Source organism: Dasypus novemcinctus, chromosome 3 (genome assembly GCF_030445035.2).
Source record: "Dasypus novemcinctus isolate mDasNov1 chromosome 3, mDasNov1.1.hap2, whole genome shotgun sequence".
NCBI lineage: Eukaryota > Metazoa > Chordata > Mammalia > Cingulata > Dasypodidae > Dasypus > Dasypus novemcinctus.
In genome coordinates, this window is record NC_080675.1 from 164,435,850 (window position 1) to 164,463,383 (window position 27,534).

Here is a 27,534-nt window from a genome sequence, read left to right on the forward strand (position 1 = left end):
GCTTTTTTTTTTTTTTTTTTTTTGCTAGGATAATAAGTCTACAATAGCATAATGTCTACTTTAGTCCATTGTTCATTTTCCAATCTTGAGGAATTGGCTTTTGTGGTACCCTCTCTGATTCTAATTGAGAGAGGACTTAGATCCAATGGGAAAGATGGATAGAGCTGTCTCACTTGCAGTTGCTGACACTCTCTGCTTCTTGGGATGGGCATTGTCCATCATCATCTCTATGTTAGCTGTCTTGGGTGAGTTCAATGAACTGGAGAGTAGGTGTTGCAACTCTTCTAAGATTCAGGCTCAGTTGGTACATGAATAGACCAAAAATTTAAGTCTCTGGGACATATATTTAACAAGTATTCTGCTAATTATAGTTTCAAGTAAAAGGGGCAGAAGAGACACATGTAGGAAAACTACAAATGAGTCTATCTCTGTTAAATGGAGGAGCATAAATTCCAAAGTGAGGCCCACTAAAGAGTGCTGAATTCCTGAGCTTGTCTGCCCTGCTTATAGTGTCTAGATGTCTCTAGAGCCCTAAGGAGCCCCACTCTTAGAGGCACTATTTACTGTGGTAGTCAATGAGCTCCTGCTGAGATGTAAATAGGCATAACCTCTGGAGTGACCTCCTAACTCACTTTGAAATCTCTTAGTTATAAAATCTCATTTGTATTTAATATTTCCCCTGTTTGGTTAAGGTCTTTTTCCAGATGCTTTGCTAGTTAATGCTTGAGAATAATTCCTTGGTGCCAGGAAGGATCATCCCTGGGAGCCATGTCCCATGCCAAGGGGAAAGTAGTGTGTTTATATGCTGAGTTTGGCTTAGAGAGAGGCCACATTTGAGCAAAAAGGAGGCTTTCAGGAGGTAACTCTTAGGTAATATATAATATTAGGATAAGTTTCAATTTCACAAGAGAAAATTCATAAATACAACCATCAATATCAAGGGCCTGGAGTAATGATCTGTCTTCCTTCACTAGGCACTACCCATGTACTCAGGAGATTACTGCCATTCTGTTACAGAACATAGCAGGACCCATCAGGATAGCAATTTAATATTCTTTCCATTATTGTGTGGGTCTCCACCCACCGAGACAATGCCCCATGAACACTTGAACATATTCATATACCTTACAGGTATGCCCAGGTACACACCTCCCCACACATCTCCCCATCACAGACACCCTGCATCAGTGATCCTCCCCTACCACAGTTGTGACCCTTCAGTGATCCAAAACCTCTCCAAAAACAAAGCCAGAAAAACCCAAATAAAATTAATAATAAAGAGTAGTTGAACTGCATTATTTGCCACCAGGAAATGCAATCCTACCTTGTGTTCAGAAGGAGAAGTAGCAGTTGTTGAACTGAATTATTTGCCACCATTCCCTCCTAAATCCAATTCCTAAAGAAAGAATGCAATTAATTCAATTTACTGTGGTGTCCTCTTCTTTTTGGTCTTTATTTTTTTAATATTACATTCAAAAAATATGATCTTCTTATTCAATTACCTATGACCATTGGCTGATGGGAAAGAAGAAATTGTACACTCCATGTATATCTGGGGACATGGGATAAATGGATGAGGATAAGGAAAGCTCACATGCCAAACAAATACCCCATAAAATGTAGAAATAGGATCCTTGGGTCTGCGTGTGACAAGGGACAGTACTGTGTGGATTAAAACGCACAAAACATAGAGTGCACTTACTGGTATTCTACTATAGAACTGTGACACTAGCAATGGAAGAAACTGTATCATCGATATGGAGACAGTGGCCACGTGAGTTGCTGAGGTCAGGGAGAGGGAAGAAGAGCTGTGATATGGGGGCATTTTCGGGACTTGGAGTTGTCCTGAATGATATCGCAGGGACAGATGCTGGACATTATATATCCTGCCATAACCCCCTGAATGGACTGGGGGAAGAGTGTAAATTATAATGTAAACTATAATCCATGCTGTGTAGCAGTGCTCCAAAATGTGTTCATCAAGGGTTTCTGTAGTGTAGTGGTTATCATGTTCGCCTAACATGCGAAAGGTCCCCGGTTCGAAACCGGGTGGAAACAGTTGTTAAGGTTTACTTTTAATATCTAAAAATGATTACTGGGGAGGAAGGTGAAGACAAGTTTGTCCCCCGTACACGACCCCCCACCAACTGTCTCCAATTGGTTTCAGTAATGTGTGGTGCTTCAACAAAATGTGTTCATCAAATGCAGTGAATGTGCCACACTGATGAAAGAGTTTGGTCATGTGGGAGGAGGGGGGAAGGGGGAGTTGGGGTATATGGGATCCTCATATTTTTTAATGTAACATTTTTTATGACCTGTGTATCTTTAAAAAAATAAATTAAAAATCTATTAAAATAAAAAATAATTAATTAAAACACACACACACACAAAACAAAGTGAAACTACAACAAGGATGAAAATGGTAGTAACCAAAACATTTAACACCCGTTACCAAAACTCCCAACCACAGATTATTCTTTCAGGGAAATGTTTTGACCATGTAGCTATTGACATACTTGCAAGGCAGAAAAACATTTTCATTTTGAGTTAAGCCATTATGGTGACTAGGATAATAAATGCACACTCAGATTTTTCTGCTCCTCTACCACATAATTTATGTAAGAGTCAGACACAATTTTCATTTAATCAAGAGGTATCATGTCCAACCTTTCAACTGCAAGTAACTCTGTACATGATGAAAATAACCTAATCCATCATGATGATAGAAATTTTTCTATTTCTTCTCAGGCCCTGACTGTCAATAAAATGCCAGGAACCTTACTTCCTTGGATAGCTTATTAAAATGCAGCAGACCCAAATTTCATTAGGGCTGTGTAATAGCACTTTCTGCCCACCAACTAATGCATCCCAGATGTGCAGACTCAACCACATCTGCAAGCACGGAGCCACCTACTCAGAGGAGAGGCTTTAAGAGCCAGTGCAGGGAGAATGCAGTGAGTATTTTATTTGCCTGCCACCTGATGCCCCCTGGAGCAAAAGAAATAAATAAATAAAACAAAGAGGAGGGGTTGCCAGGCAGAGGTGGCAGGATTTTGAGGGTCAGTAGTTTAGATGAGGCCGTTTCCTACTAGATTTTTTCCATGCACGTTTCCTGGATTTCTGCAATTTTGCAATGGAAAATGAAAGTTCTCATCCCCACTGTAGTGACCTTGGTCAAATCCCTTCAACTCCTTGAGCTCTATGATCCTTATCTGTAAAACAGTAACAGCTAGAGGAGCATGCAGGGCTGCTGTGAAGAGGAAATGAGACGAAATATGAGGAATCGCATTGCACGGGGAGGGGTACGTAGTAATTGCTCATTAAATGTATGTCCAGTCCATGTAGGAATTTTTTGAACATATAGGCAAGGCCAGGAAATCTGGATCTCTCTTTCATTCTCAAACCATCTCACCCTCCATACATATTCCCTCCCTTTCTCCCTCTCGCTCTCTCTCCCTCTCTCCATCTGTCTCTCTTTCTGTCTCACAGCTTTGGCTGAGTATGTACTATATTGTAGGGGTTGGTGTGAGGCCAAGGCAGTTTTTTGAAGGGAAAAAGTCCAGAAAAAGGCAGAAGACAGAGGATTGGAGCCCAGTCTGCCTCCTCCCCAGCTCCCCAGCCCCGCCCACCCCCAGAGCATTTGGCAGTGCCAGCAGGGGCATGGCTAGCACCTCAGCCAGAGGTCCTTGTGCTTATCATGTCCATGCTTTCCTCGCAGTTTCCACATACCCCTAAGCAATGCCTTTGCTTAATTTTGTATGTTGTTGAACCTTACACAAGTGAAATCACATTTATATGTTTCTCTCATACTTGTTTTTTTTTTGCACTGGACATTATATTCTTTTTTAAATTTTTTAATTGCTTTTAATTTTTTTATTAAATTGTCTTTTTTTTTTAGATACATAGATCACAACAAACGATACATTAAAAAATATAAGAGGTTCCCACATACCCCGCACCCCACACCCCCACACTTCCCACATCAACCTCTTTCATCATTGTGGCATTCATTGCATTTGGTGAATACATTTTGGAGCACTGCTACACCACATATTTATATCATAGTTTTCACTCTCCCCCAGTACATTCAGTGGGTTACGGCAGGATATATGTCCAGCATCTGTCCCTGCAATATCATTTAGGACAACTCCAAGTTCCAAAAATGCCCCCATATCTCATCTCTTCTCTCTCCCTGCCCTCAGTAACTACCTTAGCCACTTTTCTCCAGATCAGTGCTACAGTTTCTTCCATTACTAGTCACAATAGTTCCATAGTAGAATACCAGTAAGTTTACTCTAATCCATATTTTATTCCTTCAACCTGTGGACCCTGGGATGGTTATGTCCACTCCACCTCTGTATCAAGAGGGGACTTAGATCCCACATGGTTGATGGATGTGATTCTCCTGCTTGGAGTTGTAGGCACTCTCAGTTCCCTGGTGTGGTGGTTGACCATCTTCACCTCCCTGTTAGCCGACCTGGGTAAGTCCAACAAACTAGAGAGAAGACAAATGAGTTTATATGGCTAAGAGTCTTCAAAAAAGAGTCAGGAAGTCATCAGAGGGGTCACACTTACGCACGCCTCAGCAGGATCTCAGAGACAGCCAAAGTAGATGCAACCCCAGGTACTGGTGCTTCTGAGGGCTACAGAGACACACAGGTTCTACTGTCATGGCAGCTGGTCCTGGAGTTCAGTACCTTGTCAGTGGGCCCTACTTTGTAATTTGTGCTCCTGAGTGTGATGAAGTTGGACTCACATGTGACCTTTCTATACATGCCTCTTCTGTCTCTTTTACTGAATCTGTGGTTGGCGCTGAGGTTGGTGTATACCCAGGAGACTTCAATCTCTGGACTGGCCATGTGCCAGCTGGGCCCTGAGCCTCAGCAGAGTTACAACTCCTACTCTCTGGTTCATTGGACCTTATATTCTTGAGATGGTGTTGAGGCACAAGGCTGTACTTTTTGTGTTCATTGCTGTATGATATTCCATCACATGACTTTACTATTATTTATCCATTCCACCAGAGGTGGGTATTTGTGCTGTCTCCAGTATTTTCGTGATGTCAGCACTGCAATGAACATTCTTGTCTGGGTGTACATGTACGAAAGATTTCCCAAAGGATACAAGTTACGTATACTTGTATTATGCCAAGTTATGCATAATTTGGCCTTTAATCTTTAGTGTCAAATTATCTTTCCAAAAAGCATGCTCCAGTCTACATTCTGGTTTCTTCATTCTTGCCAGAGACGTTGAACACTACGTTTGCGAGGCAGAGGCTAATCTTGGGAACACTGGCAGAACTGGTTTCCTCACATGCCACCTGGCAGTTGGGTCACAGACATTTCACCAGGGGAAGGAGAGGTCTTGCTGTGCACATAATTCCTAACAAAGAGTCTTGAGATGAGTGGTTTTGTGAGTCCTTGACTTTGGGACATAAAAACCTCCCCAGGATTAACTTATTCTATTCTGCCCATGAACAGAACAATCTGTAGCTACTGCTGTCCTTCACCTAGGACGGTGGAACCTGGCATAAGACTTTACTAACAAACACCACTCATCTAACAACTCCTCCAACTAGGCTGTGACGTCTTTGAGGACAAGGATACTACCTTTTTCATCTTGTCTGTATCTGCGATGCTTAGGACAGTGACTGCACATTGTAGGTGCTCAATTAAACCTTATGTAATGGAATTAAAAGTCCATCACCTTGGCAAACATAGCTGTGTATTGGCAAAATCCATTTCTCCCAGCCTCCTTTGCACTTGGCTATGGTCATGTGATCTAATTCTGGCCCATCAAATGTGAGCAGAAGTCATATTTGCCACCTTCAGTTCTGGCCCATCAAAATGTCCCACATCAAACTCTACACTCTTGTTCCCTGGCTGCCACCTGGATCCTCGTTCTGCCCCTCAGCCAACACCTCATCGTTCCCGAAGCGCATTCCTGGGGTTCACATCATGTTTTCTCTTTAAAACACAGCTCTTTGAGAGCCTCCTTGTGCAATTTTAGTGTAGTCGCTGAGAACAGATTCACAATCCAGGTCTTCAGATGACATACCACTAGCTGCAGGCGCTACCTACAGTCATCCCATTTCTGAGACTATGCCATTCACACCCTTTATCACTTAATCAATACCCGATGGTTAAAGACAAGAAGCATAAGGAATATGGATGTTGAAATTCAGCGGGAAGTCACAGGTTCTATTAATTACGTACCGTCACATGATAAATTAACCAAAAACGAAGCAGTTTTTGAAAATCTGTATTTTTTTTTACCTCACAGCTTCAGTGGGTCGGGAATCCCAGTGACTCAGCTGGGTCCTCCGGCACAGGGCCTCTCACAGGCTGCATCAAGGTGTGGGCGGGGTGGTGACGGGGAGGGACCCGCTTTCACGCTGACTCAGCAATTGTGGGCAGGATCCAGCTCCTCCCCAGCAGCTGGCCGGCGGCCACCCTCAGTTCCTTGCTCCCAACATGGCAGCTGGAGTCATCAGAGAGAGCCTGCAAGAAAAGAGAAGAAACAGAGAGAAAAGGCAGAAAGGAAGCCACAGCCTTTTACAGCCTAACCTTGGAAGTGACATCCCATCACCTTCGCTGGAGTCTATCCATCAGAAGCAGGGCACTAGGTGCAGCCCACCATCTTAGAAGCAGCTTTCCATACAAGGGCTTAAAAATTATAAAAATTCTGCTAGCTCACCCCGAGATATCTTGAGCTTAATCTCTAAATTTCATTTACCTAGTCAGAAGCCTTCAAGATATCAACAACATTTCAGAAGCCAATGTTTAAAAGAGAAAACTACAATAAGAATTACACCTGATTTGCGTTTTCCTTTCCTGGGAATGAAGCTATTCCCTCCTGCACTGGTATACTTAAGAAAAAATAATGGCAAGTGACCTAAATCTCCTCTTTTACATAAAAACTAAGAAATCATACCAATTAACCAGTGGGTTTTTAAAGTGCAAAACGCAGGAATTCTAAGCATTAGGTCACAAAAAAAGCAACTTTGTTGCTTATTTTCAATGTTAATGCATAATTAAATTTCCATCTGCTTTTAAAATTGTGTTTCTCGACTGAATATGATAGACTATGTAATTTGAGAATGCATTTGTTGACAAATCATGCTTTTCCTACATAATTAGGTTAAAGTAAATAAAACTAAACAGCATGCATCGCTTATTAGATGGGGAGAATATGTTTAAGATTATTTAATTCAATTCTTATAACACATAACACATAAACAATGATAAAATGAGGTTTTTTTCCTTTTCAATCCTATAGGGGGTTTGGTTCTAGAAGGAAGTTGCAGGTGCAAATGATTGGGAAACATCTCTCTGCAATACACACCATTACATTCCTTTCACCATTTCTTATGACCATGGACAAATCAGACACATGAGCAAGATCCACCATAATCTGTTTCCATGGCCCCCGTGAGCAGCACAGATTTGGAGATACCAACCCCAGCAAATCCAGGCATTTTTATGAGCCATGGCAAACTAAAGCGATGGAATCCTCCAGCCATGTCAAATGTTGCCACAGCTGGTCCAGGGTGACAAAAGCTGCCTCCTCCCCAGACACCACCTTGTGTCTAGACAGCCACGACCACATGGGATCTAAATGCAGGGAGCATTTTCCCAGGGGTCCTTGGCACCCAGGAAAAACACAAGCTTTTTGTGCTTTGGAGAGCACAGGACTGTACCATTCCAGCCAAAGCTGGAGTGTGTTCCAGAAACACCAGGGGAGGAAGGAACTGGGCAGAGAGAGGGTGAAGATGCAAAAGCTGACAGGCAAACCTAGACAGACGGGCAACTCTGCAATGACATTTTAAAGCACACGGTCATTCAGAATTCCAGAAAGAAGAGCCATGTCAGATGTTGAAATGGCTTTTGCCAACTGCCATCTTGACAAATTCATTTTCCTCCTTTGGTTCCTTAAAATGAGAATAACCATTATGCATTTATGGAGAGAAATGTGATGCTCCCAGAATCTAACACACACCCACCTGATAGCTGGCATCATCTCTCCCTGTGAGCCAGTTTTGCTCTTTCTTTATATCAGCAAATATTTACTGACCAAGAGGCCTCAGTGTGCCTGAGAAACAGGCCCTGCCTTCAAAGAGGTGACAGTCAGCTCGAGGGACAGACTGTAATGTACATGAATATGATACAAGGTGGACTGTGGATGATGGGCCACTGTACAGAAGCGGTGATCACCAAGCCACATAAGCACGTAGCAGGGGTCACTGACCCAGGTGGGGATACGTGTTTCTGGGTGAGAATTAGCTATAGAGGAGTTGACAGTTTCATTGAAACCTCAAAGGTGAAAAGGAATGAACCAGTGAAAATGGGAGAGAGCCCAAGGTACAAAGTTTCTGCAAAGAGCCATCAGAGGAGGTGGCACGATCGTGGCCGACATTGCCTGGCTTTGTTGGAAGCACTATGCATACATTAACATATTTCACCATCAACAGGTCCATAGAAACTGTATTAGGAATTTGCAAGCAATGATTCAACCTCTGAAGGAGCTCAGGCTGGTGATGCCACGTGCCCTGTGGAAAAGGCATGGAGGCCAGTGAAGTTGTGTGGGCAGACCAGCGGTCTAGGGGGAGGTGCTGGTAGCCTGGACCACCGGAATGGCAATGGAACGAGGAGGACCAGGTCGATGCCAAGAACCTTTGATAAATAGAGTCAACTGGACAATAGCTGATGGGACGGGAGAGGAGAGGAAGAGCAAGGCTGGTTGCCAGCGTTCTGACTTGGGCTCCACACAGATGGTTTGGTCACCAGAAGAATCTGCTGGGATTCTAGAAGAAGCACAATAGGACTGGCTCTGTTCCTCAGTTATCTAAGAGCACCAGGCTGGCTACTTGGGAAAAAAAATGTCTGTCCTAGAGCTAGCTCTGCCAATGGGACCAGAATGTTCCCAGATGCAGGCTTCCTCTCCCGCGCACAGTGTTTGGGAGCACACGGCCAGCACTTGTGCCTGTGAATCCTCCTGCTCTGTGCTTCTGAACGACGCACTGGAGCAAGAAGGACATTCGACACAGGATCCCTAAGAGAAGCTTGGTGAAGGAGCAGAGGCACAAGTTGCCTCTGGACTTCTCCATCTTCACCCAGAATTTCTGAATTCTTTTTTTTTTTTTTAGACTCAAATCAGGTTTGGCCCCAGGTATATTTTCCCATTTTAAGGGCACACATGGGTTTTAAGCAAAATGTAATCTGTAATGTTTCTGTTTCTTTTATATATGACTCGTCCACATGGCATCAAGAAACACCTTTTAGACATCCAGGAAGCCTTCCTGGGAATTTTATGACATTTAAATTTCCTTTGCTTTTGTCTCAAACATAGGAAGCACCAACTTACCAAGCATAAACAAGCTTTCTCCAGATTGCTTGAATCTGCTTTTAAATGTCTTCTAGGATGGGGATAAGAGGAAAAAAAATATGAGATGGGGCAAGATCAAAAAGGAAAAGGAAAGAAGGAACACAATAATGAGTGATGTGATAAGAAGTAGGTTGAGGCTCGGCCAAGGCTTGGCACATCCCCCCAATGGCCTTTTCTTGCGTATGATCGTCACTGCATATAGGTATATTTGCTAAGTAGATAAAATCACTTGAAGATGCTAAAAGAACGAAGGGATTAACTACAGCTTGGTGGATATTTCCAATTAGCCGAACATTTTAATCCTTAAATTGCTTAAATTTATGCCGAAATTAATCAGTGCTTTTCATGTTTGGTCCCTATTAGATACAGGAAAGAGGTCAGTGGATCCATAAACCAAGAATAAATTACTTTTTCAGTTTGAGGACTTCCTTCTGCTTCTTGGGAAAGAAACCTGAGAAGTCATCCAGAAGGAGGCAGTTTTTTACGACTGCCAGCAAATCTGGGGATGAGGAAAGATGGCTGCGTTCTTTCCCCTTATTCGGCCAACGTTTCAGAGAGCTTGCTTCAGTGCTTCTGCCCTGGCCTCCTCTCTTCTTTCTAGAAGAACAGGGTAACTTAGTCTCCGTCCTCCTCTCCTGAGTGCTGTTCTCTGAGGCTCTTACCTTAGACAGTTTTGAGAAGCAAGGGATGAAAGCAGGCAACAGCTTGACCAAGGAGGCCTTTACAGATGATAAACTTCAGCGGGAAATGAACCTTTTGCAGTTGGACCCAAGGAAAACATGCCCTCTCCTCCCATCTCGGGTGTCTCCCTACTGGGGATTATCTACAAATTGGCCCCAACTGGTCAGGGCCTGATGAGGAGTCTGCAGTAAGGGAAGGGGCTGGTAAAGATTCGCCAGGGCTGATTTGCAAAGAATGACCTTAAATTACCTTGGGCTTATTAGGTTAATGTCATCTGGACAAAATTACTCTGAAAGATAGCAGGGCAAACCAAAAGATAACTGTCAACAGTGGCTCTGTCCACACATCAGAACAAGGTAAAAGGTAGCAGGGCAGGGAGCAGTCTAAACAGGGTGCCACCTTCCACTTCAATTGCTCCATCTTGGTTTGTTTTTGTTTTGTTTTGCTTTTACAGATTTTTAAAAAATTTCTCTCCCTTCCTCCATCCCCCTCTCCCCCACCAGTTGTCTGCTCTCTGTGTCCATTTGCTGTGTGTTCTTCTGTGTCCGCTAGTATTCTTGTCAGCAGCACTGGGAAACTGCATCTCTTTTTTGTTGCGCCATCTTGCTGTGTCGGCTCTCCATGTCTGTGGTGCCACTCCTGGGCAGGCTGCACTTTTTTCGTGTGGGGCAGCTCTCCTTACAGGGCGCCCTCCTTTTGCGTGCGGCTCCCCTACCCAGGGGACAACCCTGCATGGCACAGCACTCCTTGTGCTCATCAGCATTGTGTCTGGGCCAGCTCATCACATGGGTCAGGAGGCCCTGGGTTTGAACCCTGGACCTCCCATGTGGTAGGCGGACATTCTATAAGTTGAGCCAAATCCGCTTCCCACTCTATCTTGTTTCATCTCAGCTCCAGTCATGCCGAGACACTGAGCACACTTGATCGAGAAGGGGGCTTGCTCTGAGACCTTGTCTTACTGCTGTGGTCAATATTAGTGAAGTGTCTCTCTCTCTCTCTCCCCCTTCCTCTCTCCCTTCTGCTGTTAGCAAAGAGGCCTTCATGTGGCAGGCACTTTTCTCAGACTGAGAAACCACTGTCTCCACTGTTGTGTTTGTTGTTGTGTGTTTTTATTTACTAATTTGTGTGCCTTTCCCTTCACATAAATTTCGAGGTGGCTGAGAGAAAACCATAAAACAGAAAATATAAATGAAAAAGTATCAGAACCAACAAAATATAAATTGGATTGGGAGGTATAGAGCTCCAGTTCAAGATGGCTGACTCCACCCCCCCCTCCACTATCACCTTCTATCCTTCCCAAGACCTCACTGGAATAAAAATACAGAAATGAGTACCCCATAGTGTCACATGGAGGCTCTAAAGAGCTACTAGAACTGAATCCATGTTGGCTTAGTCCAAAAGCCTTTGAGTCTTCTGCTAGGAACCCAGAGGGCAGGAGGGGAAAACTTATTGGCCCAAATAGTGATAAAACCTATAAACACATTCAAGACAGTTTTAAAATGAAAACATCCCTGTCCAAACATCTGTGCTAAATACCCACAAAGAGTGGTGCCTTCTGTCGCTGAGCCAATCTGTATGCAACGTGGCTGACATTTGCTCTTTCTTCCCGGCCAGTGGAATGGGAGCATCATCTGTATAAACCAGCCTAATTAAACCTGCCCATTGTGCTCAACAGAATATGAGACATTAATTCCACAAAGGAACCCAGAGTCGAGTCATCACTGAGAGATTTTCCTAAGAGATCCAGCAACCAAGAATGTCTCTGGAGATGTTGAAAGAGAATAGCTTGTTAACAACTGGGAAACCAATACCAAGCAACACACAGCTGCCAAAAAGGATGGATGGAAACTGAAGGCCAGTTCTAGACCATTCCACATAATTAAACTCTGTCTTCAGGCTAACCAGTATGGCCCAAATTCCTCACTGAGTCTTGGGAATCAGTTGCTTCATCTGTAAAATGGCAATAATAGCACTGATCATCCCTCAGATCTGTTGTAGAAGTGATAGATATATTGTACATATGACTTAGAACAATGTCTGGCATATTGGGAATATTTTGTAAGCTGCCTTTATCATTATTAAAAATGTTATAAATTTTTATTCTTAATTATAATAAACAATCATCAAAGAGCCATAGATACAGAAAATTGTTTGTTTTGTTTCAGCCCTGGTCTCTAGATCCTGTGAGGAGCCGACCGATGTGCTGAGTCTTCTCCTCTTCTTCCAGCTCTGTCCTTCCCAACCCAGGCCTCAGGCCCAAGCTCTGACCAAAGCTGCTAGTCAGTCTCTAAGTATTTTTAGATCCGAGCTCAGTGGTATGTCTCCTTTGTTGAAAGGGCTGGCTGACAGCTTGCCACGAAAATAGCAGTTTTCCAATGTAATCAACAGGTCTCTAGGCTCCATGACAGCATCAGCACTGGTGGGAGCTCAACTGGCCTGTTCACCTGCAGATCTCAAGCTGCACATGCTCCTCATGGGCCTGTGGAGACACCCAGACAAAGTCAGAGAAACAAAGAGGTCTGGACCCAGAACCATTGGCATCTCTTCTGAGATACTTGAACTTGGCACTAATGGGATGGAAGTGCATAGAGAAATTAGACTGAAAATTCATCTTCACCCTGCAATATTTCCTTAGGAAAGGTAATTGGGGCCTTGATTCGGATGAGCAGGGCCAAGTCTTATGAAGGAGTCCTCATACCCTGTTCTAACCACAAAATTGTCCCCATTGTATGGATGAGGACACTGAGGCTCACCGAGATTATGTCACCTGCTCAAGGTCTCAGAGCTGGTCAGTGAAAGGCAGAATCTGAACCCAGGTATTCTGACCCATGTCCAGTGCTCTTTTCAGTTCTCTGACCTGGTTGGTACCTGTCACATCCCAAAGCCAGTCTGGATGAGCTCAGTGGTTTATCCCACCCAAGTCATTCCATTCCAACAGCCATGTTCCACCCCCTCCATCAAACTCTCCTGTGACTCACCTCATGGCCTGGGGGCCTGCACTCCCAATCACTGGCCCTGGTATGCCCCATAGCTCATCACAGAACCTTTAGCTGCTCCCATGTGATCTGTGCCTTTTAAAAGCTTAGACCATGCGCCCTTCCCAAGCAAAATTAGAAGTAGAAGCAACCCCATTTCAAAATAAGATTTCAAAGTTCAACATGTGGGTCCAGAACTCAACTGTTCATGCCCTTTAACCCAATAATACCACTTCTAGAAATACAGAAAAAAATAACTTTTGTACAAAACATGCATCATACAATTATCTCTAATAGCAAAAGTTGTTAGTCACTCACCAAATTATTGCATATTCACTACTAGCCAGAATTACACAATAATAAAATTTTATGTTTAAAAAATGTTTATGATGTGGAAAATATATATTACATAAACTTACAAGTTGCATATAAAATTGTGTATATAATAAGATCTCAGTTACTTGAGCTAAATATATTGATAGCATGAATATGTTCATTCACTGGTTCAGCATATATGCATTGCCTGTTGTATGCCAGGCATTGTTCTCAACAGCATGCTTTGAGGAGGGGACAGAGACAGACAATAAACAAGGTAGGTCAGTAAAATCCGTAGCACATCAGTAACACTTGCAATGAAGTGAGACTGGAAATGCTAGGGTGGGGGTGGGGACACTGCAACTTAAACTCAGATGTCAGGAAAGGCATCCCTGAGAAGGTACCCTTTGGACTGAAGGAGGTGAGCAGCTAGTCATGAGGCCTGAGTTAGAGACTTTCAAGAAGAGGAAAATGATAAGCGTCAAATTCTCCTAGGCAAGTCAGCCTGGCTGAATCGTAGGAAGCTAAGCATTGGAAGAGGCTCCATAACAGGCTGAGGCCAGTACCAGGTACTGAGGCTAGTACCAGGAGAGTTTCAGAACTGTAACTCATCACTAGGAGAGAATGCCAGGAGAGAATAATGGCACTTTATCTCAAAAGGAAATGGGAAACCATGGTAGAGGTTTGAGCAGAACCATGTGACCTGAATTATATTGTAAAAGGACCATCTTGGCTAGTGTGTTACTCTAATGGCAACTGGTTGCTTTTATAGTGGGAAAATAATTAGATAGATTAGATAGATGTTAGATGAAATACACATGGAAGGATGGATGGATAAGACATAGATGCACATGTGGATATAGATAAATAGATATAGTCAGATACAGATGTATTAATATCTGATCACTTTAGCAAAAGAAAAGCAATATAATGAAAACAAAAAAGAATATGAAAGCAGGCCAGATTTTGCAAATTGCTTTGAATTTCTTGCAGTTTTTATGATCTATATCAAGTGCATTGCTTTTTAATGTACTTAAATTTTACTGACAGCATTAATCAATTTCATTTACTTTGATAGTAACATAATAAAGTACAAACACACACACACAGAGAACAGTCTTTTCTGCTGAATTCTTACCATTTTCTCCCCAATCCACTTGAAATGCTATCTTTGGACAACTTCATATTCCTCTGCTCCCCACTACCAGCTGTTATCTATTGCTTCCTCATTTGTGTTCCCATAAATATTTCTATAAACCTATATCATGGAACTTAACACATGATTTCCTAATTATTTGTCTGTCTCATCTGCTGGAATAAGTGCTAATTATATTTATATCCCCCAGTTCCTTAGCACAGCATATCAAAAAATCTTGCACATGGGACCCAACTCTCTCCTCTTATGTCTATGGATGACATAACTAATTGATCACAGTTTTCTTTTCTGCTGAGCCCAGATGTGATTTCAGAATGCCTCTCAAGGCAGGGTAATCAACAATTAGAATTGGCATGCAAGATGAAGCCTAACTGCCAGTCAGACTTAGCCTGGTGCCTGGAGCCAAGTAGGCACACCAAAAAGTTGTGTTGACCGAACAAGTGAAAGAATTAAATAGGATTAGGTTGCTGGAAATAAGAGCAGTAAATTAATAAAGTAACATAAATTCCCTCACTATGAAAACCAGGATAGGTAGATAACCAACCAGTTAGCAAATTTAGACATGGACTCAAAAGATCTCCTTGGGATCCACCCAAACTAGCTCAGCCACAATGATGTAACTGTAGTTAGGTCAGACTTGTTGTTAAAAGCAATTAGGCTGATCAACTATGGTGAGTCATGATAGAACGATAGCCATTATGTCGATATGTGTTGGCAAGAAGCAGCTGGGCTGAATTTTAGCACACATGATCTCGCTAAGATCACATGGTTAGCAAACAGGTATAGGTAAAAGCATTAAGGTAGTACCATAATAAAATGGCAATATCATGTTCTTGGGAACAGCCACAATAACACCTATTTAATGGTGACCAAAAGCCTAGATGTGCTTTATTTCTGAAGAAATGAAGCTACTGAAAACTAATTGAGACAATTGTCACACTCAGTAAGAACACCAATAAAATCTAAATTGAAAATGTTTATAGTGTTAAGAGAGGAACTTAAAAAAAAAAAGTTACTGGATTTATCTCCAAATGTATTCCTGTCCATGTTTCCAGAGCTTGCTGCCCCACATTGCAATGAGTTATCTCTATTCACCATCCAGTGCATCCAGCTAAGGTTGCACATTAGAATCATCTAGGAAGCTTTTAGATAATACTCATGCCCAGAGCCAACCTACCCCCATCCCCTGAAACTAGGTTTTCATTAATCTAAGTGGTCCAAGGCACCTTAGAACTGAGAGCTATGGATGGAACCTGCACAACTGTACCTCAATATCAGCCAAAGACATGGCCTTAAAAAGCAATGTCTACATGGAATGTCAAAAGTAAATTTTAACCACTCTAAGGCTGCACTGTCCACATGTGACTGCGGAGCACTTGAAATGTGACTATTGTGTTGGCTATTTTATTTTATTTTAATAAATTTAAAGACTGATAATTTAATTATTGGAAAAACGTTTAAGTATGTTAGAAACACCTCAAGTATGTGAATCTACTTTTCCAACTTTTCAAATTTTGTGAACTCTCAATATAAATCAAAACACAAAAATTAATATCTGAATTGATATATGCTATAATTTCAAAGACTTCATACAAAAAATGTAAAATATCTCACTAATTATTTTATATTGAACACATGTTGAAGTGATAATATTTTTGACATCTTAGGTTCAATATGATATATTGTTAAAGTTAATTTCAGCTGCTTCTACTTTTTTAATGTAGCTATTAGAAAAAATTTTAATAATATTTTATTTCCAGGATATTGTCCCCTGTGTCTTGTTCTGTTTTGTTTGCTTTTGTGTTCATTTTTAATAACTATAAATTCAAGCTTAGGGAAGCTGGCCTTTTTCTTGACAAAAAAAACCAAAGCCTTCATATAATTTGCTAATCTCATATTGTTTTAAGAGAGGGATGGTACTTCTCTTGCAAGAGTAAATTTTATACCATGAGTGATGCAGGTCTAAGTCTGGTGGTACTAAACAGAGACAATAGCATTTTTGCCAGAATTATAATCTGCTGATGGCCTTTGTGGAAAAGAAGTCCTTGCAAATTTCTAAACAACATTAAACTGTAAGTAAATTCTTTTGACAGGTCAAAAAGGGAAAATGCCTCACCAGAATTTGAACAAAATCCTGGATTTCGAGAGCTCATGGAACGTGGATATGCAAAAATAAGGTGGTCATGCTTACAATGTCTCAAGTTCAGATAAATAAGCTGACAATCGCACTACTACCCTGGTCACGGGCATTTCCCTCAGTAGGGGCTGACTGAAGGCATGCTCAGTTGGTCTCCAATATAGATGCCTACCCCCCAAACCAAAACATGGGAAATGGAAAGATGGGATGAATGCCTTAAGAAAATTCTGCAGAGGAAATACCCCCTTTCTCCATGGTTCCACTTTTTCTCATGCCTAAAGAAGGAGAATGCTTAGGGTGCCAGAAGTGGAACTCTATAGGTGGAATGTTTTCGGGTCTACTGGACCAGTCGCACACCCAGTCTACACTTTTCTTCAAAGCCTTGACTTCTTTCTCTCCTTCTTCAACTGCTTCTGACTGAGAGCTGTGGTTCCTGCTGGTATGACTTTCCACATCCAACCCAACATCATCTCTACATCTTCTTGTGGGAAAGGGCGATCACAATGAGAACTGCCCCTTGTCCTGATTCATGGGACTCTGACCCTTTTGGATTCGTGCCGTGCATCCAAAAGAACTTTCTCCGTGTCTCCACTGTGGAAAGAGGATGAGGAAGGTACATGCCAAGCCCCCCATTCTTCCTGTTGACATTATCATTGTTCATTAGTAGCTCCACCCAGGAACTTTAGGACAGTGGGCAGTGGCAAAGGCTGTCCACCTTCCTCGCAGTTGTTGTCGTTGTGCAGGGGTGGTGGTTGCTCAACTAAATGATACAACATTTTCAAGCACCTGGAAGAGCTTTGCTCAAGTGGGACCAACTCTGATTTTCAGGCAGCAACCAGGAATTGTTTTAATTAAACATGTGGCTCACATTATTTTGGTTTGTCAGCAATCTTGAAGGGATTTAGCTATCCAATAGAACACTGAAGTAAAACATTTCGCAACACAAATAGCCAGCTCCTAATTTCAGTTTTGCATTCTTCTGGAATTTTCTTATGTCAATCAGTGTTCACTGAGAATCACATGGTACAACTGAGTTAGTTACCCTGTATCAGGCGTGGACACAGTAGGATATACACATTTGCAAAAATCCACACAGTAGAAACCAAAACTCAGAAACAATGTGCTTTCAGAGTCATTCTCTCATTGAGCTTCGCAACGATCCTATAAATTATTATTATTATGCTCATTTTACAAATGAGGAAACCAAGACTCCAAGGAAACTGCCCAGGATCACATGAATAATAAGTTGAGGCAAGAGATCTTGGACCAAGGTCTTCCAAACCCAAATTTTCAACTCTTCCCTCTTCTCCACACAGCTTCTGCAAAACAGATTCTATTAGTTAGCAATTCACTGAGCCTGCTTTTTCCCTAACTACAAACTTCCTCTCTGAACAGACCACAAAGCTACCCAGTTTAGCAGTTAGGAGTGTCAGAAAACTCAGCAAATAATTCCCTTCTACAGTTCTGAGCACACCTACCTGGACCAAGAGCCTATGTAGTGGCTGGGTCCCGGAGAGGCTTGCATTAACCAGGTGATGGGCCTCCCCCGGGGATGTTGTTCTCCAGTCGCACTTCCCTTGGGAAGCTGCCTTTCTGAGCTGCTGGGGACCTGGCAACATCATTGTTGTACAGGAAAATAAAGCCAGAGAACAGTATTACAGCTATCTCTAACAAAGCTGTTTCAAAGAGGAAAACTGAATGAGATGGGGTGGTGTGACGCATCCATCAGCATGGCCTTACTGAGCACCCAACGGAAGCTAAGCCCTGAACCAGGCGCTCAGGAGGCATCATTAATGAAAAGTCCAGCTTTCCAAACTCAAAAGGGCCTTCTCAGAGATTCCTGTAAACAGATTCCAAAGGGGAGCTGAGAGTGAGCTACACAGCAGCCTTCAGATGTTGCTTCTGGTATAGATGATGAGAATTCTAGTTCTAAAGGCTCTAAGCATTAAAGCTATGATCAGATCATATGGTCAGCTCTGGGCACTGAATTCAAGTTATGAAGTCCCAGAGGCAAGGAAGAAACTTGGAAAATGCTCATTGGCAGGGTGAGGGACAGCTAGCAGAGGGAGAAGCTTCTGGAACTCTTTGCCAGGTCCTACTTGCTTCTGCCAGCCTAGGGCTGTGCTCACCTAAGCAGGGCCTGAGCCATGTCCAGGAGAGGAAAGGGATCATGTGATCTGTGTGTTTCCTGATGATGACCAAGTTTTTAAGTTCCTTCTTCAGGTCACTAAGGGACCTGGGACGTCCTGGATCTTTTTCAGGACTAGGGTTTACAAAATTGTGAACACGTGCAAAGATTTATCTACAAGGGTATTCACCAAAGTATTTCCAAAATGATGGGGAAAAAATTAATTGGAGGAAAAAAACAATTTCTAATCCTCAAAGTTTAAATAAACTATGATATGTTTGTTTTTAAAAAGCATCCACCATTAATAATAATGTTGTAGAAAAATATTTAACAATATGAAGAAGTTTTCAATATCTCAATAAATCTCAGAGATGAACTTACCAGGTGCAATGGATGTGTCATGATGATGGGAGAGAGTGTTGCTGTGGGGGGAGTGGGGGGCGGGGGCGGTGGGGTTGAATGGGACCTCATATTTTTCATAATGTAATTTTAAAAAAATAAATAAATAATTAAAAATATATATATCTCAATAAATGAGATAGGTTATAAATCAGTAGGCACAGTATATTTCATCTTTGTAAAACACAATCATATTAGTCAAACCTCCTACAGGAAAGACACGGCACATGGAAACAGGATAATGGAGAATGATATGGGAGTGTGAAGCTTTTGTGGAGCCCAGAAAATTATGTTCTTAAATTAATACATTCCAGTGGGTGGGACCATTTTGGTCAAATTACTTCAGTTAAGGACCTTTGATTAGATTACTTCAGTAAGGCATGACCCAGGGTAAGTCTTAATCCTTTTACTATAATCCTTCATAAACGGGATGAATACAGAGAGAGGGGGCCACAGAGACAGACAGAAAGCCACAGGAGCAAAGAGAATGCCACAAGAACAAGAAGCTGAAATCAATGGAACCTGGGAGAAAAGAAGCCAGAAGCTGAAGCAACGAGACCCAGATGAGAAGGGAGGAGCCAACACGTGCAGTCTTCAAGCAAAAGTTTTACCTGATGATGCCTTCCTTTGAACACTTGCATGGTGTATGGCTTTGGTGATTTTTAGCAAACTAAAACAGATTATTTATTTCCAAAAGGGTAAGAGTGGGGGACCCACAAAGGATAGCACAGTAGCCCAGAAATAGTAGTAAAGTGTCCAGAGCAGATGCAACTATTGGCACTGGAGGAAGAGAAGGCAGTGCTGAGCAAGCTGTGCTGGGAGGAGTAGGGTGACTTGCTGAGGGACACAACAGCCCATGAAGACCACAAAGGCAGAAGCAGGGACGTGAACACCCTGACCTTTCCCTCCTCCCTCAAATCTCTACCTTGATGGCCTCATTGTCTAAACCCACCTGGAAGCCAGGTCACAGAAGTCCAGCTGCAGGTGTGTCCCCTGCATTCCAGCCTCTTGGCCAGGGAGAAGGGAGAAGGAGGGTGACAAAGGCCCAGCCCAGCCATGCATGTACAGTCCACACACACAAAAGGACAGTGGAAGGAGAGTCGCCAAAGGTCAAGATGGTCTTTCTGGGTAGTTTACTTACTGGCAAATTTTATTTCCTTGTTACTTTTTTGAATAGTCTACAATGGACATATATGACTTTTGAAATCATAAATGAAAGCAATCCAGGTTGAAACAAACAAAATACACAACCTGTCTAGAGTGCACTCATAGAAGAGCAGTGAGGAAAATCAAAACTGGTTCCACAAGGTAAAGCTGGGACATTTATTTGATCTCTGAAGGAGAAGGCAGGGCTATTTCTAAGCATTTGGAAAGTTGTCCTATGGGGGAGGGATTAGACTTGAGCTGCAGTCAGCCCATGACCAAAAGGTAAAAAGACAGGCCAGGAGATTTCAAGTTAGCCTGATTAGAGCTCCCCGAGAAGCTCTTGTTTCCTCAGGAGATACTGAGCTGTCTGACCTTTGGACTATTTAAGCAGAAGCCAGAAATCTCTTAGTGGACATTCTATATAAGTATTGGAAGGAGAGGATGGTGCTTTGGACTAGATGAACTTTCTAGCAGTGACTTCTGGAAGAAAAGAATAACTGATTATGATTCACCAAGGATGATAAACATTCACTTTATTTCTCTATTGCTTGCCCTGGCTTTAGGGGTGAAGCAGACAGGGGAGGGATGTTTAACTTAATTCCTATCATTTTTATTTCAGAAATAGCTATTTGGTTCCAAGAGAAGGTCGCTGATAAGGACTATATCAGTTAAGACTCTTTGAGTCTCAAGTGACAGAAAACATCACTGAAATTAGCACAACCAAATAACATAGACTTCAGGCATGGCTAGACCCAGGCCCTCAAATGATGCTCTGGTGGTAACATGAGAGCCAACAGGCTCATAACTTCACATCCCTGAAACCTTTACAGAGGCCAGGAGGACCTTGCCTTCTGGCCATCTCTAGCTCCCCCAGAATAAAATAGACTAGGTATAGGGAAAAAACACAGGGCTGGAAACTCTAAGTTCCTAATTCTTTTCCCTATATATCTGGGAACTTTGCTTACACCTTTTTTAAACACACAGATTTTTTTTCACCAAAGGAAATAAAAAGCAGAAGTCCTCTATTTAGACTAGTGCAGTGGAGTGAGTTCCTTAGGAAGAACTCCCAGTTAGTTGATGTCACCAAGGAGAACCAGAAGAGCCACAGGATCCCTCATCTTTGAGTGCCAAAGGAACCCTTGGCTAAAGGAACTTAATTTCCTAAGCCTGTAGACCAGCCTTCACTGAAGCATGAACTACTTGCATTAATTGGCAACATCATCCCACCCCCACCCTGATTATGATTCCCTGGTCAATTATCTTTGGGAACTTCTCAGTTCAATAAAATCAAAGAGAATTCTTGACTATAACATCATTTCAGAGCATTTAGTGTTCAAATGTGTTGTGAATCTCCAAGAAGAATACAACACATGATGCGCAGGTCCTCAAACTTATTTGACCCTGAACCACTTGGAAACTCTCTTGGAACTAGTGTTCCCCAGAACAAACTCAGGGACATGCTGCTCTAGAGGAACGAGCTCATTCTCTGGCCCAGCCCTACCCTGCCCTGCCTCTGATTTTTATTGAGATCACGAAGCAATAAAGTTTCCTGAGGAAAGCTGGTTTTGTCCCTCCATCACCTCTCTGGAATGTTTAGAAATGAATATAATAACACAGAGATAAAGCCCATCAAATCCCTGACTTCTCAAAAGAAACCTTTTTTCCATCCAATCTTTTAAACAGTCACTGGAATCAAATTGCAAAAACTCTGCACCAACAGCTCAAACTCCAGCTTCCTCCGAGGGGAGTCCGCTGGTGGCCTACACCGAGGTGACTTTTGGCCGCTGCGGGAACTCTCCTTCACCTCTGGCAAACCTCTGTCTGCAGCTGCAGAAGATCAAGTCAGGTCCACATCTGTTCCCCAGACTCTGACACCCCACCCCAGCTTCCCCGTCCAACAAAGCCTGGCCAGGTTTTCACAGTTAATTCCTCCAGGGCCCCCAGCTCATCTCCTCCCTCCATGCTCCTATGAATTCTCTGAGATCAAAGCAGCCAGTTAGCTAAAGCCTTGTTTGCTCAGCATTCAGCAGAACACCTTAAATTCCCAGCTTGAAAGGAGGCTGAAAGAAGGTTAAACATACCCTATTGTTGAAAAACTTTAAAACAGCAAGACATGACCAAAGAATTAACAGAGGAACCACCATGGTCTCTCCCAGCCCCAGGGTCCTGTGAAGTGAGAGACTTCCCCAGCAAGGTTAATCTAAGAATCTGATGGCAAAGTCGCCAGGATTTTCCTTGGAGGTCACTCTGAGTTGACTCGGGGAATACACAGATTCTGAGAGGGAAATTGGGAGCTAGAGCCACCACCCAAAAGGTCAGCCCTCAAATTAAAATAAGATGGAAAACATCCATGCTAGATAACCTTCTGATCCATTCAATCCCTCATGCAGGACTGTTTCTCATCTCCCTGGACTTAGTTCACAAAGTGATAAGGATTTTTAGAGCTGAAAGTCCATCTAGTCCAGGGATTTTCAAACTTTCTGGCAGCCGGAAATATTTTTCCAAACAAAATCTTACATGGAAGCCCAGTGTAATGTGGATAAAGTTGGGGGCCCTGGAAAGAAATTGGGAGGCATAACCTGAACTTACACCTACCCAGCCATCCCCTCCACCACTGTGGCTTTGTACTCTCACACTTCAAAAAGTCCCTGATGTCATCCAACCCATTTGGTTGATACAAAGACTGAGGATCCAGCGAGGGAAAGGTAACCAGCCTCATATGGTACACACTAGCAGATCCTTCTGGAATCAGGGTTTCAATTCCCTGGCAACATTATCTTCACTCACCAACCAACTGTTGACACCCCAAAACCCAAGTCTCTCATGCTCCCAATCTAAAGTCCTCATTGACAGCTTGTACCTTTACTGTTCACACTGAAACTCCACATTAGGTCTCCAAAGTTGTCAAAATGCCCTTTTGCATTCTCACCATCACCACCTCCCCCTCTGGGAAACACCTGGGACCCTGTATCAGCTCTGCCCACCCCCCATCCTCCATCCCAGCAGGCTCTTCAGTTGCCAGAGTCCATTTCCTAAACTTATTTCCTAAACTTGGTTAGTCATTAGAATCATCTGGAAGCTTGTTAAAAATATAGATCCCTGGGCCCAGCACCAGACGTAGTGAATCAGAATTTTCAAGGGTGGGTCCAAGAATCTGTAATTTAAGTAAGAACCTTAGGTAATTTTGATGATTGGCCAGCTTTTTCAATCACAATACTTATTGCTGATAGGATTATAATTTGTTATAACTTTTGCTGGACAACATTTTGGAATCATGGGGGAGAGGGAATTTATGCATGACTTTAGCCACAGACATGAACAAATATTTATCTATGAGGATATGCACTGCTGCTCTGGAAAAAAACAGATATGTTCAACAACAAGGGGATTGAGTAAATAAATTTCAGTCTACATATATAATATTGTAGATTTACTAAAAATGAATGTTTAGATGATTAATAGCATGTAAATATGTTCACAATTTATGTAACAAACACAACTTGCTATAAGAATAAAGGTACAGAAGGATTCTGTTTTTCATAAGCATAAAAAACTGGAAGGATAAAAACCAAAATGTTGATGTTATCTCTAGGATGGCAGCAGGATTAAAGGAACAATTTATTTTCTTACTTGTGTTTCTTTTAATCTTCTAAAATTTCTACAAAGCATGTGGACTCTATGAAAAAAGAATGCAAATTTGCTGTCTTTGAGAGGGGAAAAAGAAAGCAGGAGATGGGATCAAAGTGATGTCTTAAGTTATGTAACTACTTATGCTCTTGTCCATATCACTTAAAATGATAAAGAAGAATTTTGTTGTTCAGGTTGTTGTTGTTTATAGAATATTTTCAGAACATCTAGATAGTTATGGATAAGAAATTCCTGGAATATAGAAACCAAATGGGACAGAAGTTACCAGAACAGAGAAATACCAACCCAAAGCACATCCAAAAGAAAACAACTATAAAGGCAGCAGCACCCTAGAAAAACTCCAGGATCAGAGAGAACAAACACTGAGAGCAAAGATGGCTATGGAGTGATGATTGCCTGCTCACTTACCCTTGCTAACTTAATATACCCAATCCACATGACTCCATCCACCTCTGCCTATCATTCAGAGAGGAGAAGAGGACTGTTAGGGAGATGATATCTAAATAGCTAAGAAGAAACCACAATAGTGGCTTATGCTAATCAACCCCTAGTCCCTCCATCCAAAATATTAATGGAGAACAAAGGATCCCTAGATATTTAAGATAAATCAGCAATGTGGAGGAGAATCAATATAAAGATTGATTACATAGATAAAAGAGGCAGAGAGAGAAAAGATATTTGAAGACTCTACCCAGGTCTATCCAAGAGAAAGGAAATTTAAAAAGGGGGGAAAAAATCAAAGAATTCATATAAAGAAATACTTCAATAAAAGAAAGGAATGAGCATTCACATTAAAAACAGCCTACTGAATATTATTATTATTCTCTATACAAGAATAAATAATATAATAATTTAGAAATTGAACTCTTTCATGTTGAGGCATTGAGCTAAGTGGTTTACATCCAGTACTAACACTATTTTAATACTTGCAACAACACTATGAGGTTGGAACCATTATTTTCCATCATTTTACAGATGTGGCAATGATTAGAGGCCCACTAGTTGCAATGCCCAAGCCCATGCAACTAGTTATTTATGGAGCTAGATTTCTGATAGTGTTTTAGGATACCCAAAATTCAAAAAAATTCCTAAAAATTTCCAAAAGGAAAAGTCCCTTGTCATTAAAGAAATATGAAAGAGGTTGACATAAAAATTCTCTTGAAGAACACTGGGTTTTAAAAACAAGAACACCAAAATCATAAAATTATATTGAACCTAAAATTCTAAATCCAGAAAAACTGAAAACCATAAAATAAATGTACCTTTAGTCATTAGGACCCAGAATTTCCACATCCATAGGCTTTCTGTGAATGAATTATTCAAGAATTTTGAAAAAAGAAAAGACTTTAAATTGGCTATTACAAATAGTTCAAATGATGAAAGAAATCCATATCTAGCAAATTAAAGTATACGAATGATGTCTCACCAAAAGGAGAATATCAGTAAAGAGATTTTTAAAATTACATAATAAAACCAAATAGCAATTCTGGAATTGAAAGTACAATGACTGAAGCAAAAAATTCACTAGAGGGGCTCAATCACTGATTTAAGCTGGCAGAAGAAATAATCAGTGAACTTGAAGAGCGATCAATTGATATTTTTCCAGTATTAAGAACAGAAAAAATAAGTAAAGAAAAATCAGTAGAGCCTCAGAAGCCTATGGGCCACCATCAAGTGTATGAACATACACATAATGGGAGTACCAGAAAGAGGAGTGGGAAGAGAGAATATTTGAAAATAGCATGGCTGCCCAAATTTGATGAAAAGCATTAGCCTACACATCCAAGAATCTCAACAAAGCTAAGTAGAATAACTTAAAGAGATACACACTTAGACTTCATAATCAAACTGTCAGATGACAAAGAATCGTGAAAACAGCAAGAGTGAAGTGACTCATCACGTACAAAGTATCCTCAAAAAGATTAACAGCTAATTTCTCATCAGAAACCAAGGAGGCCAGAGGCAGTTGGATGACATATTCAAAGTGCTAAAAGAAGACTGAACCAAAAATTCTATATCAACAAAACTATCATTCAAAATTGAAGGAGAAATTAAGGCATTCCCAGGTAAATAATGTTAGGGAATTTCACTACTAATAGACCTCCCCTATAAGAATCACTAAAGGGATTCCTTCAGGCTGAAATGCAGCATATTACGGAGTAACTCAAATCCCCATGAGGAAATAAAAAATGCCAGTGAAGGCAACCATATAGGTAAATGGTAAAAAAAGTATAAATACATTTTTTGTTGTGACTTCTTTTTTCTACCTTATTTAAAAGAGAACTCTATATAGAAGTAATTATAAATTTATGTTGATGGGAACAAAATGTTTAAAAATGTAATTTGGGACAACGATGGCTTAATTAACAGGAAAAATGCAGCTACATAGGAGCAAAGTTATTTTATGATATTGAAATTTACTTGATAGTCATCTGAACTAGATTATAAATTAAGATGTTAATGATACTCCTCAGGACAACCACTAAGAAAATAATTTTAAATATGTATACTAAAGGAAACAAGGGAATGCTATACTAGAAAATAGATATTTAACACAAAAGAGGTCAGTAATTGAGAAATTCAGGGACAGAAAAGCATAAGACATATAGAAAACAAATACAAAAATGACAGGCATAAATCCTACCTTATCAGTAATTATGTTAAATATAAATGCATTAAACTCTCCATTTAAAACACAGAGATTAGCAAAATGGATTTATGTGTATGAAACAACTATATGCTACTTACAATAGACTCACTTGAAATCCAAAGACACAGATTAAAAGTAAAAGATGGAACAAGAAACAAAAGATAAAATAGATAGATAGGACTTAAAACTAAAAGTTTTGTGCATCAAAGGATTCTATCAAGAAATAGAAAAACAACCTAGAGAAAAGAGAAAATAGTTGTAAATCACGTATTTGATAAGGGCTGACTAGCCAGAATATATAAACAACTCCTACAACTCAACAGGAAAAAAGACAAACTCAACTAAAAATGGGCAAAGAACTTGAACAGACATTTCTCAAAACAAGATACGTAATTGTCAATAGCACATAAAAAGATGCTCAATATCATTATACCCATTTCTGGGATTTTTGTCTTAAATAATAACCTGATTCATTAATCAGTTAATTAAAATGATAAATGTAAAAAACACTTTATAAACCCTAAACCCTAAGTCTTATAAAAACATACCAATAACAATATGGCTTTTTTTGTCATAGAAGAATCCTTATGGGGAGAGGCTCACCCATTTTGAGAAAATGTAAAACTGCTTTGCTAAAAACTTTTTAGTATCAAAGTTGACTTCTAGAACCTGAAGGTGGGCAGCCCTCTTCTGCTTCCTTCGGGAAGAAATGTTACTCAGCACAGAGAAAGAGAAACAAAGGAAGGGGGCAAAACAGGAGATTGCATACTTCAGGATGTGACCCTTTTCCAAGACTCCTCACCCCTGCAGTCCCCACAAAGTCATCAGTAACAGCACTAAACTCATCTGAAACTGTGAATCCACCACACTCCATCTCTCGCATCCTAGGTCAGTCTTTGTATATTCCCAGGTGTA

At 41.2% G+C, this 27,534-nt stretch overlaps 1 non-coding gene and 1 pseudogene across 1 annotated transcript; one reads left to right on the top strand and one right to left on the bottom strand.

Moving 5' to 3' along the window:
* Positions 1-1,985: 1,985 nt before the first annotated feature.
* On the top strand, positions 1,986-2,058 carry TRNAV-AAC (transfer RNA valine (anticodon AAC)). Its single transcript has one exon. It is a non-coding gene; the product is annotated as a tRNA-Val (tRNA).
* A 14,708-nt stretch (positions 2,059-16,766) lies between these two features.
* LOC101433950 (BCL2/adenovirus E1B 19 kDa protein-interacting protein 3-like pseudogene) lies at positions 16,767-17,424 on the bottom strand (annotated as a pseudogene).
* Positions 17,425-27,534: the final 10,110 nt, after the last annotated feature.